The sequence below is a fragment of the Heterodontus francisci genome, chromosome 2 (assembly GCF_036365525.1).
Source record: "Heterodontus francisci isolate sHetFra1 chromosome 2, sHetFra1.hap1, whole genome shotgun sequence".
Classification (NCBI taxonomy): domain Eukaryota; kingdom Metazoa; phylum Chordata; class Chondrichthyes; order Heterodontiformes; family Heterodontidae; genus Heterodontus; species Heterodontus francisci.
This window is the reverse complement of record NC_090372.1, coordinates 113,734,457-113,751,544: the sequence shown is the minus strand read 5'-3', so window position 1 is coordinate 113,751,544 and position 17,088 is coordinate 113,734,457. Positions and strand designations below refer to the sequence as shown.

Below are 17,088 nucleotides of genomic sequence, written 5' to 3'. Positions count from 1 at the left end.
AGATAAAAGGGTACAGTAAGCAATTAGGAAGGCAAATGGCATGTTGGCCTTTATTGCAATGAGATTGGAGTACAAGAATAAGGAAGTTTTCTAATATTGTATAGGGCTTTGGTGAGACTGGAGTACTGTGCACAGTTTTGGTCTCCATATTTAAGGATATACTTGCACTGGAGGTGGTACAGTGAAGGTTCACTAGATTAGTTCTTGGGAAGGGAGGGTTGTCCTATGATGAGAAGCTGAGTAAATTGGGCCTATGCTGTCCTGAATTTAGAAGTGACCTCATTGAAACATACAAGATTCTGAAGGGGCTTGACAGGGTAGAGAATGAGTGGTTGTTTCCCCTGGCTGGGGAATCCAGAACGTGGGGGCATAGTCTCAGTATAAGGGGTCAATCATTTAAGACTCAGATGAGAAGAAACTTCTTCACTCAGAGGGTTATGAATCTTTGAAATTCTCTACTCCATAGGGTTGTGGATACTTGATTGTTGAATATATTTGAGGTTGAGATAGAGAGATTTTTGGCCTCTCAGGGAATCAAGAAATATGGAATGTGGGTGGGAAAGTGAAGTTGAGGCAGAAGGTCAGCCATGATGGTATTGAATGGTGGAGCAGGTTCATGGGGCCATATGGTCCAATTTCTTACATTCTTACAACTGGTGGGGTTTGGATAAGTGGATCTTCAAACAGCATAATATCACAAATGTACAAAAGAGGTCTACAGTGGTAAATGCAAACTTTGCTGTATATGGCTCTGGACAAACTACATATTGGAGATTTGTCATGTATCACTTATATTCGGAGTTACAATCCCTATTTTCCCTTTAAAATAATGTAATGTTTGCAATTTGCCTCATTCCAGATCTCTACTTTTCCTATTACCCAACGTTGGCAGCTCTGCATCCTCAACCGATCCTGCAACACCACCCTCAGCAGCCACGTGCCTGCCAGATCCCAGATCAAAGGCAGGCGCGCGGGGCGGGAGATTCTGATGACGTCTGGGTCACGTGGATAAACACTGCGCCTGCAGGGAGCCGCGCATGCGCTGTCAGGTGTGGGTTTCCTGGACGAAGCCGATGTTAACGCTCCAGGTGCCGGGGAAGTGTTGGGTGAGTCTCGGGGCTTTGGCCTGCTGTTGATGTTAGGCACCAATTACTGATTATGCATGGAAGGAATTAGTCTGAGGGCGGCCGTGCAGCTAGTGGCCGACATGACGCTGGTGGCGATGGCATGTTCAGGCCCCGGCGGCGCTCGGTTGCAGAAGCAGCAGGCCCCGGGCTCATCTGCCGGCCAGGAGAATGGAAGGGCGGCTGAGTGCCGAGGTTTAAGCGGCCATCACCGCCTGCTGAGCTTTAGGCCTGTGGCTCTCTACTTCGGGGATCGCAGTGGAACACGAGTGATGCGTGGCGATCGACATGGGCAGGGCTGAGTATCTCAGACACCACCCACCCAATGTTTTCGCGGACGAAGATTTTGGGAAGATCGTACTCATCGGTTGCAGTCTCGCTGGTGGCTAGTCAGGCCCTCCCCCTTCGAGCGGCATTTATACAGGACACTACCCCCTCCCCGGAACGCCTGCTAAATGATCTGAACCCAACAGGCTCTGGCTTTATTCCACATCGCATAGCGCTGGAAACTCATACAGTAGTACAGCACAGAAGGAGGACATTCATGGACTTTTCTTTTTATCAATTTTTGCAAAACCTCAGGCAGTCCTCGTGAAGAAGCAGGTTGATAAATTTGTCTGATGCAGGCATTTCCAAGGTATTGTGCTCCATTTTGGAGATACAATTTTGGTAGTCACTTGGCATTACGACTTTGGATAGCCCAAGAATCTTGAGTATTGGTTGAAAAATACATGGGGCAACTTTCCAATTGTTGATTCAAACTGGTTGCTTGTTCCTGCTAAGTTCTTTAGTATTTTGCAAGCAAAGCTGAAGGACATTTTTGTCAATGATGACAAAATCTGAATACATGCTAAGCTTTTAGAATTAAAAAATGTGGCAACAGTTCTGTGGTTCAGAAGGTCGAAGCATGAACCAGCAGGACTTCCTCTAGACCATGTGCAAGATCCAGCACCAATCTGGGGCAAAAAGGGGAGGTGGATGTTAATTATATATTAACTGTTGTGAGGTGGTGGACACAATATCTAGTGGAGTGATTCTTGCTTTGGGTGATTAGCAGAAAAGATGTGAGAGGTCCCAGGTTCATATCCCAGACAAGCCCCTAGTTTAGTTATGTCAGCTGTGGTTCACTTGGTAGCACTCTCTCCTCTGAGTTACAAGGTTCTCGTTTAAGCCTTACTCAGGGCTTGAGCACAAAAGTCAAGGCTGAAATCACAGTGCAGCACTGTGGGTGGTGCTGTCTTTTGGATGGGACATTAAACTCAGGCCCGTCTTCTTGGATGGATATAAATGATCCTGTGGCACTATTTTGAAGAAGAGCAGAGGAGTTATCCCTGGTGTCCTGGGCAATATTCTTCCCTCAATCAGAATCTCAAAAGAACAGGTTATCTGGTCATTATAACATTGCTATTTGTGGTATTTTGTTGTGCCCATACTGGCTGATGCATTTCATATTGGGAGGAGAGAGGAAGGAAGAGTCAACAAAGATAAAATGAAGACTTTCACAACTTCTGCTCAAGAAGAGTGTGAGAGGCCATCTTCAATTGTAAGAGGTGGGTGCTTGGTGCACTTTTACAAGATCTGTTACTTAGAGGTGGGAGGAGGAAAGAAAACTGAGGCTGCAAGATTGCGAGAGGTGTGCGTGTAATAATGTGCTCTCCCACTCTGCGTTGCCTGGCCCAGGACAGCTGGAGCAGTCTGGGTTCTCTTTTTTTTTTCCCCAGTGGATCCAGTGGATGACTATGCCTTGGCGGTTCCAGTTGTCCTGGGTGAAGACATCGCCTCCCCCTCCCAAGGTGACCATCACTACCAGAAACTAACAATAATCTTGGGAAGGTGCACCCCTCCAACACTGAGCCACATTTTGAGTGGTGACCCTACACTGTACCCTTCCTCCTCTTCTTTCTCTGTCTTTCTCTTCAAGAGACAATGGACGTGACTTTCGGTTGTCTCGCTAATTATTTTTGTGTGTTCAAACTGCATAGAATGGAGGAAGCCACTCTCTCATCCCAATCTAAGGGTGTTTTTTTTTCCTTTTCAGTGCTGTTCTGTGCAGATGAAGGCATCATCAAAAAAATCAGATGCAAGACTGGGGTGGGTGTAGCTTACAAAGCTCAGTGTCAACTTCAACTTTGCCTGTGGCAGGGTCCACGAGGTCCCTCCAGAAGTGGCTGTGTCTGCTGCTCTTGCTGTTCCTGTAGCATTGTCGCCATTTACATTCATCACTAAAAAGCATGTGGTGAAGAGCTGCACTCACTCCAGCATGATGATTGAGGTGTGTTTCAAAGCCATGACTGGGGTTGTCAGCTCTTCAGCCATCGTAGCCAACTCAAAAATGTACGGAAAGGCAGTGTCATTTCTGAAGACCGAATGGTTGGTGCACCTGGCCCTCAAGGGGACCTGTAAGGAGGTGGGACATGTACGTAACACTGCCCACCTCCTGGGCTGCCCAGGCAACCGAGGCAGGCACCGCGGCCTCTTCCCTGCTCCCATTCCCCTGTCTGAATCCTTGTGAATGCAGTTGGTGTTGGTTGCCAGTGTCACTGTTGCTGCCGGAGGGGACGGGAGCTGCTCCGTGGAAGGAAGATGCGGCGCAAGATCAAGCACCTCAAGGCCAGCCCCCAGATAGCGCAAGCTAACCAACATGTGATACTGTGTTGACTTTGTGCCCATGACCAGGCCTGCTTTGGCAGAGCGTTCACATCTCATGGTCAGACCCGGGTGCAGGAGCAAAAGTGAAGGTGCAGAGTCAGAGGTCTCGGCAGACATGGAGATCTCCCCCCTCACGTCCCTCCTGGAAAAGGAGGAGGAAGTGATTTCCTTGGAAAGGGGGGAGTGCCCGGCTAATGCACATCTCTTCATGGAAGAGAAATCTGTGCCCATCGCGGATCCTGCTACCAACCACGCCGTTTCCTTCATCTTTTCCCCCCTACTACCATGTACAGTCTGCAGGGGTCATTCATCCCTCCGGAGTATGAGACGGATCGTTTGCCCTCTACCTCCAAGGGAGGGGCAGAGACCCACTGGGTATAATGCAGTCACTTGTTGATAGATCAGGTATCTTGGGGACTGAGGCGGCAGAGGTCAATGAGGATGAGCCTGGCTGACATCCACCAGGGCCTGCTTGACCTGGTCGGGGATTCAAATAAAGAGGCTCCACATGCTGGGTTGCTGGGCAGTGGAGGAGAAGGCCCCCTTTTCTCCACCTGTGACTTTGGCGCCAGAGTCAGGGTGGAGCTTTTTCCTGTCTTGCCGTGCAAGCCGGTGCCTGAGCTTTGACCCAGACCTGCAGCCCCCCCCACCCCCATCTCCGCCCAGAGGAGCCCAGGAGGGATCTCTCTGCCTGTGATGCTGGGGAGTGGGATGGTGTCAGAAGTATGACAGGCGAGTAGGTCAGTTGCTAACTGGAGGAGGGCGATGACTCAGTAGGGGGTGCCAGGGATGACGGGGTCAATTGTTAGTGAAGCGGTAGTCCCCTTGTACCCTCACCAAGTCCCACCTTAGCCCCCTTGTGGAACTCTGGAGTTCTTGGCCAGTAGTTTCGGTTGCCGTGAAAGGTTCAGCTGGCCTTTGACTGATGGTTTGAATTTGTGATGCTCATTCGGTCCATCTGCTCTGCAGTAAAATCTGTGAGCATGAGCAAGGATGTGAGCCAACTCGAGCTGCACCAGTTCAAGGCTTTCCTCACTGGGCTGCTGAGGGAGTGGAAGGTCACGAGTGACTCCGCTGCCTCCCCACAGTAGGGTGTCTATGGTGGTTGCGCTATTGCCATGAAGACAACCATAGCCAACCTCAACAGCGGCAGAGAGGCATGCCATTGATTTCTCAATCCCTTGCTCCTTAAGGGAAGTATGTGGTGTGCTTCTTGCAGGAAACCCTGTTCAGGGGAAAAGGCTACGTGGTTCCTTGAGTCGCATGGAGGGGTCACCTCGTCTCCAAATCAGGCAGGGTGGTTATTGATGCTGGTGAGTATATTACCCCACAACCCCGGGAGGATGGTGTAGTTTCAACTGCACCCTCGAGGCGATCGTCTGCTCTGGTACCCCACATGGCCAGGCAGCGATGGAGACGTTGAGGGGCCTGTTTGAGTCCTATGACTTGGACATCAGGCAAAATCTCCACCCCGACTCCAGCACTTTCACTTTCATGAGGTCTGGAGGCAAAGGGTCCTGAATTGACCACCTTTACCTCTGGGGCTTACATCTCCCGCATTCCAGCAGCTTCTGTGTGGCCAGTGCCAAATCAAACCACCACCTGGCATGGGTGAAGTGGTTCTGCTCCATGTATGGGTGAGATCCACATAGTGGCATTTTAACAACCTGCTGCTGGAGGACGAGCACTTCTGGGACTCATTCTGTCGATTCTGGGCTGCTTGTGTTTCCCTTCTTTGAGGCTATGGAAGCGCAGATCCGGTTCCTCCAGAACTTGGATTATGGCTCCCCCTTCTACTCGCTGGAAGAAAGGCAGGGAATCTGTCAGTAGCTGTTGAGGCCACTGGTTGACAGATCCCAGGTTTTTGATCTGGAGGGCATTGGTGGCCAGGCCCGAGCCTATTACGGTGCTTTGTTCTCTTTGGATCAGTCCAGTGAGAATGCTGTGAGATTTGTGGTAGGATGCACTGAGTCATGTTGGCCAAGTGAAGCTGATCAATATGCTTGGGAGACAAGTCACCAGGGCTGGACAGGCTGTCTGTGGAGTTCCACAGAGTGTTCTGGGATGTCCTGAGGCGACAACTACGCTGAGGTCCTGAGGGAAAGTCTGGCGACTGGAGAGATGCCGCTCTCTTGCTGCAGGGCCTTCATTGTCCTGTCCAAAAGGGGTGTTCTCCACCTGGTTACGAACTGGCGCCCGGACTCCCTCAACAAGGATTACAAAATCTTTTCCAGGGTCATGTCTGTTCTCTGTTGCACTGTGGTGGCTCACATGATCCATCCTGACTGGTCCTACATGGTCCCGGGATGGACAATCCACAACAACACCAACATGGATTGGTGGGCCAGGTTCTGGACCCAGAACACTCGTCTGTTGGTTGCCTTCCTTTCCCTGGATCAGAAGGCTTTTGACAGGGTGGATCTCGAATACTTTCTTGGGACTCTTGTGTCCCAAATCCAAATGCCCACATTGTCCAGATCTGACTCTACACGCCCCTTTGCTTTGGGAGAGGAGTGCAATTAGAAAGCCCCATGTCCTGCCAGTTATATGCCGTCTGCATACAATGTTTCCTGTGCCTCTTGCGGAGGAGTTGATGGACATGGCTCTGTTTGAACTGGTGTCTAGGTCATTCTCTCAGCTTTTGATGATGACGTGCTCCTCATTGACCTGCGGAGAATGCACAAGCGCCAGCAAGTCCAGTGTATGGCATCCTCCGCCAGGATCAACTGGGAGAAATTTTCTAAACTCAGGGTAGGTCAGTGATGACACTCAACTCCCTGCTGGTGGAGCTCAGGCCTTTTGCCTGGAGCACCACCCACCTCTGCTACCTGGGAGTCTAACTTAGCCCTGGCTGGTGAACTGGCAAGAGCTGGAGGCCAAGGTCACTATTTGCCTTGGGCGCTGGACAGGACTGCTCAGAGTGCTGTCCAATAGGGGTTGAGTGCTAGTCAGTTGGCAGTTATGCTTTGGTACCAGTTGGTCACTTTGATCCCTTCCCCCTAGTTTGTTGCCAAGCTCCAGAAGACGCTCAACCACAACTTCCAGGGTAAAAGGGCACTCTGGATCTCTGCTGTGGTGCTGAGAATCCTGCTTAGGGAGGGCAGTCAGGCGCCTTGGCACCCAGGTGGTGACTTTCTGTCTTTAGACTCTGCAGAGGTACCTGTATGTTGAGTATCCTCCTAAATTGTGTGCACTGTGACTTATTGCTTCTTTCAGCTATATGGCCTCAATTGCAACATGTGTACACGATTGGATTTCGGAAAACAATTGGTCGTGCCAAAGAAGAATTTATCATGGACTTTTAACAGATTGTATAAAAGATTAATGAAATTCAATGTGGGGATCCCTGGATCAGTACCAGTGTTTAAATTGCTGGGTTATGCTCAGGTGTCTCATATACGAACATATGAACCTACGAATTGGGAGCAGGAGTAGGCCACTCAGCCCCTCGAGCCTGCTCCGCCATTCAATAAGATCATGGCTCAACTGATGGTAACCTTGACTCCACATTCCCACCTACCCCCGATAACCTTTCACCCCCTTGCTTATCAAGAATCTATCTACCTGTGCCTTAAAAATATTTAAAGATTCTGCTTCCACTGCCTTTTGAGGAGGAGAGTTCCAAAGACTCTCAGCCCTCTGAGAGAAAAATATTTCTCATCTGTCTTAAACGTGCGATCCCTTATTTTTAAATAGTGACCCCTAGTTCTAGGTTCTCCCACAAGGGGCAACATCCTTTCTACATCCACCCTGTCAAGACCCCTCAGGATCTTGAATGTTTCAATCAAGTCGGCTCTTACTGTTCTAAACTCTAGCAGATACAAGCCTAGCCTGTCCAACCTTTCCTCACAAGACAACCCACTCATTCCAGGTAAAGGCCGGCTACCCGACCTGAACCCGATGGGATCCGACGACATGCGTCGGGGTCGGGTCAGGTCGCACTTCCGGGTCCGGCATTCAGGCTCGGGTCGGGTTGGAAATGCTCTATTACAACCTCAGGTAAGTGTTTCCAATGTTAATGTACTTTTTGGCTTGAAAGGTGGTTTTGTTATAGTTATTTTAAGCTTGTGCAGATAAGCAACAAAGTGAAAAACAAAAGGTAGGTTAACTGATGGTCGAGTTGGGCGCGGGGAAAAAATGGAAGGACTCTGGCCAACTCGGGGTGGGATGTGGTTCTGTCTGGCTCAAGTCGGGTTTCATTTGCAGTCCGGAGCCGGCTTTTAATTCCAGGTATTAGTCTAGTAAACCTTCTCTGAACGATTCCAATGCGTTTACATCCTTCCTTAATAAGGGGACCAATACTGTACAGTACTCCAGATGTGTTCTCGCCAATGCCCTGTATAACTGAAGCATAACCTCCCTACATTTGTATTCAATTCCCCTCACAATAAACAATAACCTTCTATTAAGCTTTCCCAATTACTTGATGATCCTGCATACTAAGCTTTTGTGATTCATGCACTAGGACGCCCAGATCCCTTTGCATCTCAGAGCTCTGCAATTTTTCAGCATTTAGATAATCTTTTTTATTTTTCCTGCCAAAATGGACAATTTCCCATTTTTCTGCATTATACTCCATTTGCCAGATCTTTGCCCACTCACTTAACCTGTCTATATCCCTTTGTAGCCTCCTTATGTCCTCTTCACAAGTTACTTTCCTACCTATCTTTGTGTCATCAGCAAATTTAGCAACCGTACCTTTGTTCCCTTCATCTGAGTCATTTATATAAATTGTAAAAAGTTGAGACCCCAGCACTGAACCCTGTCACACACCACTTGATACATCTTGCCAACCAGAAAATGATCCATTTATGCCTGCTCTTTGTTCCCTGTTAGTTAGCCAATCTTCTATCCATGCCAATATATTATGTCCTATACCATGAGCTTTTATTTTCCACAATAACCTTTGATGTGGCACCTTATCAATTGGAATCTAAGTACAATACGTCCACAGGTTCCCCATTACCCACAGCACGTTACTTCTTCAATAAATGGGTTCAACTCCAATAAATTGGTTAAACGTGATTTTTCTTTTACAAAACCATGTTGACTCTGCCTAATTACCTTGAATTTTTCTAAGTACCCTGCTATAAAGTCTTTATTAACAGCTTCTATCATTTTCCCTCAGACCGATGTTAAGCTAACTCGTCTGTAGTTTCCTGCTTTCTGTCTCCCTCCCTTTTTGAATATGAACAGACTACTGGTTCTAACTGATGTTCTGTTCTTGGAAAGTGCAACCCTGATTAGATCAGATGTCTGCTGCTTTAAAAAAAATTCCTGAGAAAACAGTTATTTCCTTCAACCTTCATGGAACTAATGGATATTCTGCTAACACAAAGAATAGAGGAGTCAATGATTGCCACATATCGAAATGGTGAGATACCAGACCCGGGTGTCGGTACAATGGAAGGATTAAAGGCAGGCAGAATGAGGATGAAAGCACCTTTAACAGATTTGGCTATTACAGCAGAAGACAGAATTGGAGCAATTGGGGAATGAACCCCAGGAATGCCCAAGGACAGTTAATAGGTGCTTCAGGTGTGACTTGAAATATCATTATGAAGTGAGCTGTCTGAAGCAGAGTGGCAGGGTCCTCTGACATATGAGAATTCTGAGAAAAAAGATGGAGATAATGATGAATCCAAACAAATTGTACTAACCACATGGAGTTAATGCTGGATAGTGCTTACACCTCGACAATATGTTGACCAGATTGTTTAAAACGTTACCTCCATTCACTAAGTAGTGAGGACCGACGCAAGATTAAGGGATATAAAGATACTACTTGCTTTAGGTTTGGAGATAGCACACCGATGTCACTAAAGAGAGTTGTGGTTCCATGCAAAATAGGTGGAGTAAGTCATTTTATAAGTACTAACGTAGTCTCTACTGAGATATCTATTGAGTAAACCTTATATAAAAGGCACAAATGAAACTTGGCATGGAACATGATAAGGGCTTTATTCTTGCAAAGTCAGTGGATCTGCAGTTTACCCAATAAGGACATTATTGTACCCCCTGAACAAAATTTCTTGTTTCTTGTCAATGTGTTAAACAAGTATTAATGGCATTAGGTGATAAGAATCAGGGAAAAAAGCAAATTGTCTTAAGTTACAAAGACAGTTTGCTCACCCTCCTTGTTGAAGGTTAAAAATTGTGCTAAAAGATGATTTGAAGAGTATATGAAGCTAATAGAAGAGATTAGTAAGAAGTGTGAAATCTGTTTTTAAAAAAAAAAATCAAATGGCCACCATGTCCTATTGTAAGCTTTCCATTGGCACCTATCTTTAGCAAGGCAGGTGCCATGGATCTAAATGAATGGGACAAGGACAGAAATACGTTCTACATTAAGTAGTCCTGGTGAGTCTTTCTATAATAATACTTAGGGAAAAAAAGGATTAGTATAGGGAAAATAGTGGCGAAATGGAGAGGGACCAGACTTGGGGCACCTGTGAAGTTTCTGAGTAATACTGGAGGGAAATTTGCCAATGATGATCTCTAGCCAATATCTCTTGCCAAAACCTTAAATCTGTGTTGCCTATTCCTTGTATGATCACCTAATGGGAGCAGCTTTTCTTTGTCTACCTTATCTAAACCTGTCACCTTGTACACTTCTATCAAATCTCCCCTCAATTTCCTTTATGGCAAGGAGGACAAACCCAGCTTCTCCAACCTAGCCGTGTAGCTAATCCCTGGAATCATTCTGGTATATCTCCTCTATACCTTCTCAAGGACCCTTACATCCTTCCTCAAATATGGTGAGACACATTGCTCTAGTTGTTGCCTAACCTGAGCTTCAGACAGGTTCAGCATAACTGCATATTTCAGAATGTGGCTGTCATTTAAATTTTTATTTATTTATTCGTTTATATTTTTTTAAACCATGTGTCTGTCTTAAACCTTGTTTTTCATGTTTTTGCTTTTGTACAGAGCTGTTCATTATTCTGCCATTAACTCTCTCTGGACTAATACTTGCTCTTTTAATACACTAATATTAGCAATCGCTTTGCCTTTCGTTCCATGACATCTTTGTCATTTAATCTCTCCTGTCCTCCGCCCTATCACAGGCCTTTACGTTTGTTCTTCTTCCCCCCGCCCCACCACCACCCTCAATTGCTCAAAACCTATTCCATTTATAACCTTTGCCAGTTCTGATGAAAAGTCACAGACTTGAAATGCCAGCTCCGTTTCTCTTAAAAACAGATGCTGCCAGACATAGGGAGTATTTCCAGTACTCTTTTTTTTTTATTTCAGCATAACTTCCCTGCTTTTACACACAATACCCCTATTTATGAAGCCCAAGATTTCCTAATGCTTTGCTGACTCAATATGTTCTCCACCTTCAAAGATCTATACACATGAACTCCCAGCTGCCTCTGCTCCTGCATAGTCTTTAGAACTATGCCATTAAGTCGATATTGCCTCTTTCTGTCCCGTCTGCCAAAATACATAACCACACACTTTTCTATTATTTTCCCCTTCCCCCATTCTCCTCTTCCTTACATATTATATGTCAGAAAAGCAGTGATCCTGGCACTGACCCTTGGGGAACACCACTGTCTGCCATCCTCCAATCTGAAAAACAGCCATTTAACTTCACTCGCTGTTTTCTGTCCTTCAGCCTTTTTTTTAGCCAAGCTGACACCATCCCATTTATGAGCCTCAATTTTTGTAACCAGCCTTTTATGTGATACTTTGTTAAACATATCTTAAAATCCATATGGACAGCATCTATTGCATTCATTTCATCAACCTTCGCTGTTAGTCCATCAAAAAATTCAAGTGGACTAGGCAATTACGATCTGTCTTTTACAAATATGCGCTGGCTCTTAATTAACCCAAACCTCTCCAAGTGCCTGTTAATTTTCTTCACCCCAGTTTTAGCGACCTGGGATGCAAGCCATCCAGACCATGCAACTTATCCACTCTAAGCATAGCCAGCCTTTCCAGTACATCCTGCTTTTCAATTTTCACCCCATCCATTACCTCTATTATCTCCATTTCTACTGAAATTTGATCAGTATCATCTTCCTGAGTAAAACTGATACAAGGTACTCATCAAGTTTTTTAGCCTTGCCCTGCACCTCGAAGCAAATACACCGTGACACGCACACCGGAAGTGTGATGATACAACAAACGTGGAGTAACTCTGAGAGTTATGAAAAACGGGCTTTGTCTTTATAACGTGAACCTTTATCTTAAAAAGTGAACAATTGTCTAAAATGGCCACCAAAGAGAAAGGGGATTGGCCTGTTGTGTATTTGAACTGCTTGACAAAGGACAAATCTTCAAAGCCAAAAGATGTTTCGAAACCCATCTTACACCTATCCTAAAACATTACAGAGCTGGATGTCTTCTTCTGAAACAGGAGTGAAGTAGCCACGTCCTCGGCCATTGTCTGATCATCATGAGGAAAAGATGACGATGTCTCCTACCAGGAGGTGAGAGCTAACCCAATTTTATCTTTTAAAATGAGAGCCAGAGAGAGACTGACCCGGAAGGGAATCTACTTGTAACAGCTTGAGTTCTAGCCAAGCTAGGAAGCACAGTGCCCTGCTAAAAAATCGGACATCTACAGTATACAGCAGGAAGAGCTAGAAGTAACCCACCATCTTCAACAGAACCTTCAATCAATATCACGTAAGAGCAGAGCACATATCAAACTTTTTTCACAAAGTAAAAATGACTCCTTGTGTGTCTCAGGCACCAGGAAAGGAGATAACCATCCTCAGGGATACCGGTTGCTTTCAAACCTTACTGGCAGCCAAATTGTCAGAAATGCCACAGGAAAGCAGAACAAATATCATAGTGTTAGTAAAAAGGCTTACTGGCAAATGCTTGAAGGTTTACTTTGTTAAAATTTACCTACAGAGTAAGTTGGGTCACTGGTGTAGTGACAGTCAGAATCATTCCGAGTTTACCCATGCAGGGGGTAGACCTATTGCTGGGCAAAGATTGGCAGGAAGCACAGTACTGTACCCAGAAGGTCCAGCGCAGTACACGGAGACAGGGGAGAGAACAAAACTCTGTACAATTACAGAGGAATGGGGACGTTCCAATAATCCCACAGGGGTGGGGGGCGGGCGATCGAGCCAGAAGAATTTAAAAGGGCCCAGATCAAGCCAAAAAGATTTATAGAAGTTTAGATAAAAGCTGAAAGAAAAGCAACCAAGTTATAGTTAGATGATACCTTTTGAAGATTTAAATAGGAAAGAGGAAAGTTCCCAAACAGGAAAACCAAGAGTGAGGGAAATGCCTCACCTAGTTGAAGTGCCACAGGGGAGTGCAGTGGGAGCTGGACAACCACCTGCAAGCAGGAGTGTCCCAGAGGACATGCGGCAGATTAGGGAAACTCCTATTTCTGAAGGAAATGGGAAGGTAACGTACTCTAACGTGATCCACACTTGTGCAAATCACAAGGAAACAAAAAGTGAGGTCAGCACTGAAGAACCACACAATCAGGTTCCAAATCCAAAACTAATCAAACCCAACAATTTAGAGTCATAACTGAGCAAGAACAAGGGGCCGGAAGAAATCCGAGATGCCTCGCAGGGGCTAAAAAAAAAAGCATCACCCCAGTGTTACGACCAGGTGAGAAAGAGGTCTAGGGGTTCCCTCTCAGTCTTTTCATAGTTTGACCGTAACAGAGTTAAATTTTGAAAACACCGTGCAAGAGCTTCCCCTCAGTGAATCATTGTCCACTGCTCTCCAGTTATAGTGGCAAAGAAATCAACCAGACAGTTTTTCCTAGATTTAAACAAGAAAGGTGTAAGTTTATTAACCTTAAAACTTTAATTCGGTTAAAACTACTACGAATACGTGACGTGACCACGCAAGCGTGCGTACGCGATAAACACACAGGCAGATAGACAGAAGAGGAGAAAGAATAAAGGGGAGAAGTTTGAAGCAGTAGCTGGAGTTTATTTACTGTCTTTTGAGTTCGATGTAGAGTTTTTGCACTTAAATTTTGCTGTTTCGTTGGGGCCTAGTGCACATTTTCAAACTTGTTTTGATGTCGGAGTCTTCTCTTATGAGGTTTAAGTGGCTTCAGTGGATCTGGAAATTTGTGAGAGAGCACCAGGGAGAGACCTTCCAGTCTCTCAAACTGTCCTGTGAGCACAATTCAAAACCCCTGGGCCAGCAGGTTGATCCTGTGACTAGGATTTTTCAACAAACTTTCTTGCGTTTTTTGTAGATTCTCCATCTTAGCACACACTCTCAGTGGAGGGGATGGAATGCTGGCTTGTTACACATTCGATGTCTGGTGATCAAAATCCATTTGGGTTAATTGGATCAGGGAGCAGTTCCATTGTCTTCTCCAGGCACTGTCACTTAGAATGCAAATATTTCCAGCCACTGCTGTGATCTTTTTAAATAAGTCATCTTTTCAATCCAGGAACACTTTAAAATTAATATTTCATATGCAATTAATATGCCTCATTTGTGGCAGGCGGGGTCTTCATGACACCTTCCACACCTAGCTGAATGAAATGTGTTTTCTGGAAGAGCATTTCATTAAAAAAGCAGAGTAAGTACAGGAAAACACATTCATCTCTCTCATTCATTCTCATTCATTCAGAAATACTAAAAATGTGTTACTGCCTGTCTTTTCTTGGTAGTAGTGCTGCTTTAAACTGCCCTTTATGGCATCCCAGTACACATGTGATTTTTGGGGAAGTTTTTCAGTTTGCACATTTCCATGACTGCCTAGGGTGTCTTTGTTCCTGTTCAGGTCTGCAGGGGGAGGGTTAGATTTAATTAGCCCTAAATTGGAATTCTGCTCAGGTGGGTCCATTTTGAACTCACTCTCAGTGCTTTGAAGAGTCATGCAAGGGCATTTCACCTTAGGGGACGGTTGGTGCCGTTTTCTCCTGACTGTGGGGGAGGATTATTTGCTAATCTTTCCTTTGTCCTCTGGGACACCCCTGCTTGCAGGTATTTGTCCAGATTCTACTGCATTCCCCTGCAGCACTTTGAGGCATCACTGTCAACGGTTTCTCTTCCCTATGAGGACTTCCTTTGTCTCTGCAGGTTCCTGTAAATGCTGTTAGTAACTCTGGTGTCCGCATTTACATAGGAGGATGTGGGGTCTAGTTTTTCCAACATTTCGGGGTTGGCTGACCAGACAGTAGGAGTTTCCATTTGGGTTTCCACCCTGACTTCCTTTAATCTGTCCTGTTTGTCCCTTTTTCCCCTTTTCCTCTCTAACCTTTTGCCAGCCTTGTGCCTGCCTGTCCCCTTTTGTTCTCGGCAGGGGTCACTTATATTTCAACAGCCCTCTGCTGGAGGGTCCTCCAAACAGCAATACAGGACTTAAGAGTGTAGATTTCACTGTCGATTGGGGTTTCCCCTCAACCTGGCACATGTGGCAACTCCTACAGGACATCACCACATCTTTCTGGAGTTTTGGCCAATCAAGCTGCTGTCTTATGCAGGCTTTGGTTTTTCATATACCGACATGTACAGACTATCTCGTGGGCCATTCTTAATATTTCTCTCCGGTACCTCTGCGGCACCAATAACTGGTGAACCACTGTCCACTCCTTGCTCTCAGGTCTGCGAGGAGAACTCCACTTCCTCATTGGTACCTCATTCTTTAAATAGTAGCAGTCAGAGACTCCCTCTGCTTCAGTTTCAGACTGGGCAGCCTGTGCTAACTCTCTCAATACTGGGTCGGCTTGCTGAGCCTTGGCTGAGGAAGATCCATTTAACTCATGCCCTGGGTCTTCGAACTTTCCAAAGAAAGTGTCAGACAGACAGACCTCATGGTCACCTGCCTGCAGTACCAATTCAGTCTCCTCTGGGGGAGCTGTTTTGGTCTTGGCCCAATTCACTACACATTCAGGGAAACTGTAGGGGACTGTCTCCTGCCACTGCCATGTCTCTCTGACCTCCTGCGGTATCTCTTTCATTACTGGGGAAACTACCACCTTTGTCCCCGCCAGATCATTACCTAGGAGCAGGTCAACCCTGTCTACAACAAACTAGGAAATCCCTACGGTCACCGGTCCTGAAACTAGGTCGCACTCCAAGTGCACCCGGTGTAAAGGTACAGGCGTACACTGCCCTCCAATACCATTCACCACCATTCTGGTATTTACTGCACACTCTGAGGGAAAGGTCAGTAAAAGGGATCTAGTGGCCCCTGTGTCCCTGAGGATTACTATGGGCTTGCTTGCCCCACTCGAGGGATGTGGGGTTACTCTCCCTTCAGACATAAAATCGTGATAACCTTCAGGAATCATATTAAATTTTCCTGCATTTGCAGCAGTATGCTTCCTGGATCTTACTATTGCTGCAGTTAAAGCCACAGCTTGTTCTGCTGTGCTTTCCATTCGCTCTATGAATTTTCTCCTTCACTGAGCAGGTGTGCCCTGATTAACCCGACAGGCTTTCCCCATAGTTTCCAGCAGTCAGCTCTTATTTCAATGGAAGCACACAGGTCTCCGGGTCTCTCTCCTACTTACAGGACTATCCTTTTTGGCTGGAGGAGGGCCCCCTCTCTGTCTTGCTTTTCTTTCTCTCCCAGGACTGCTTGGGCTCCTATCACCTTCCCACCCTTTGTCCTTTTTGGATTTGTGAGGGTGACTTGGAAAGGTTTTCCCCTTGGGAACCGACGTGTAGATCAGAATAAACTCATTAGCCAAAACTGTGGCTTGCCTTGCTCTATGCACTTTCTGTTCCTCTGCATGTGTCTTTATGGAGAGTGGGAGAGAGTTTTTAAATTCCTCGAGCAAAATTACCTCTGAGGTTTTCATAGCTGGGCTACCCTCAGCCACTGGTCAAAAGCCAGCTGCTTACTTCTCTCAAACTCCAGATAAGTTTGATCAGCTTGCTTCTTGAGGGTTCTAAACTTTTGGAGATAGGCTTCCGGTACAAACTCATATGCCCCAAGGATATATCAGTTCATAATTGGATGAACTCTCATCTGACAACAGGGAATAAACCTCATGGGCATTTCCTGTTAGCTTGCTTTGTAACAGCAGAGTCCAAGTTTCAGCTGGCCATTTTAACTGCCTTGCAAGTTTTTCAAAAGATACAAAAAATGCTTACACATCTCCCTCATTGAATTTTGGAATCAATTGAGAAAATTTTAACAATTCTGTACCCAGCCCTGAATTACAATCCTCCACATTGGCCATGCTTTCACTGGAGTTACTCTGTTGCACCCTAATTAACTCTAGACGCCTCAGCTCTATCTCCTCACGTTCCTTCTGGGAGGCTCTTGCTTTCTCTCTCCTTTCTTTCTCCTGTCTCTCTCTCTCCGTCTTCTAATTCAAGTTTCTTCTGTTCCAGTTGTATCTTTACTAGCAAT

General features: G+C 45.9%; 1 protein-coding gene across 3 annotated transcripts in view; it reads left to right on the top strand.

Annotated features, from left to right (window-relative positions):
* Nucleotides 1-1,016: 1,016 nt before the first annotated feature.
* The window catches only part of mios (missing oocyte, meiosis regulator, homolog (Drosophila)), an 89,730-nt gene continuing 73,658 nt past the window's right edge, over nt 1,017-17,088 (top strand). Inside the window, exons 1-2 of one of the 3 annotated variants that reach the window (XM_068009694.1) lie at nt 1,017-1,106; nt 12,117-12,214. The gene's annotated coding sequence lies outside the window, so the exon portion shown is untranslated. Of the gene's footprint in view, nt 1,107-1,149; nt 1,762-12,116; nt 12,215-17,088 lie in introns of those variants that run through there. The other 2 variants (XM_068009685.1, XM_068009701.1) reach the window with 2 other exon arrangements.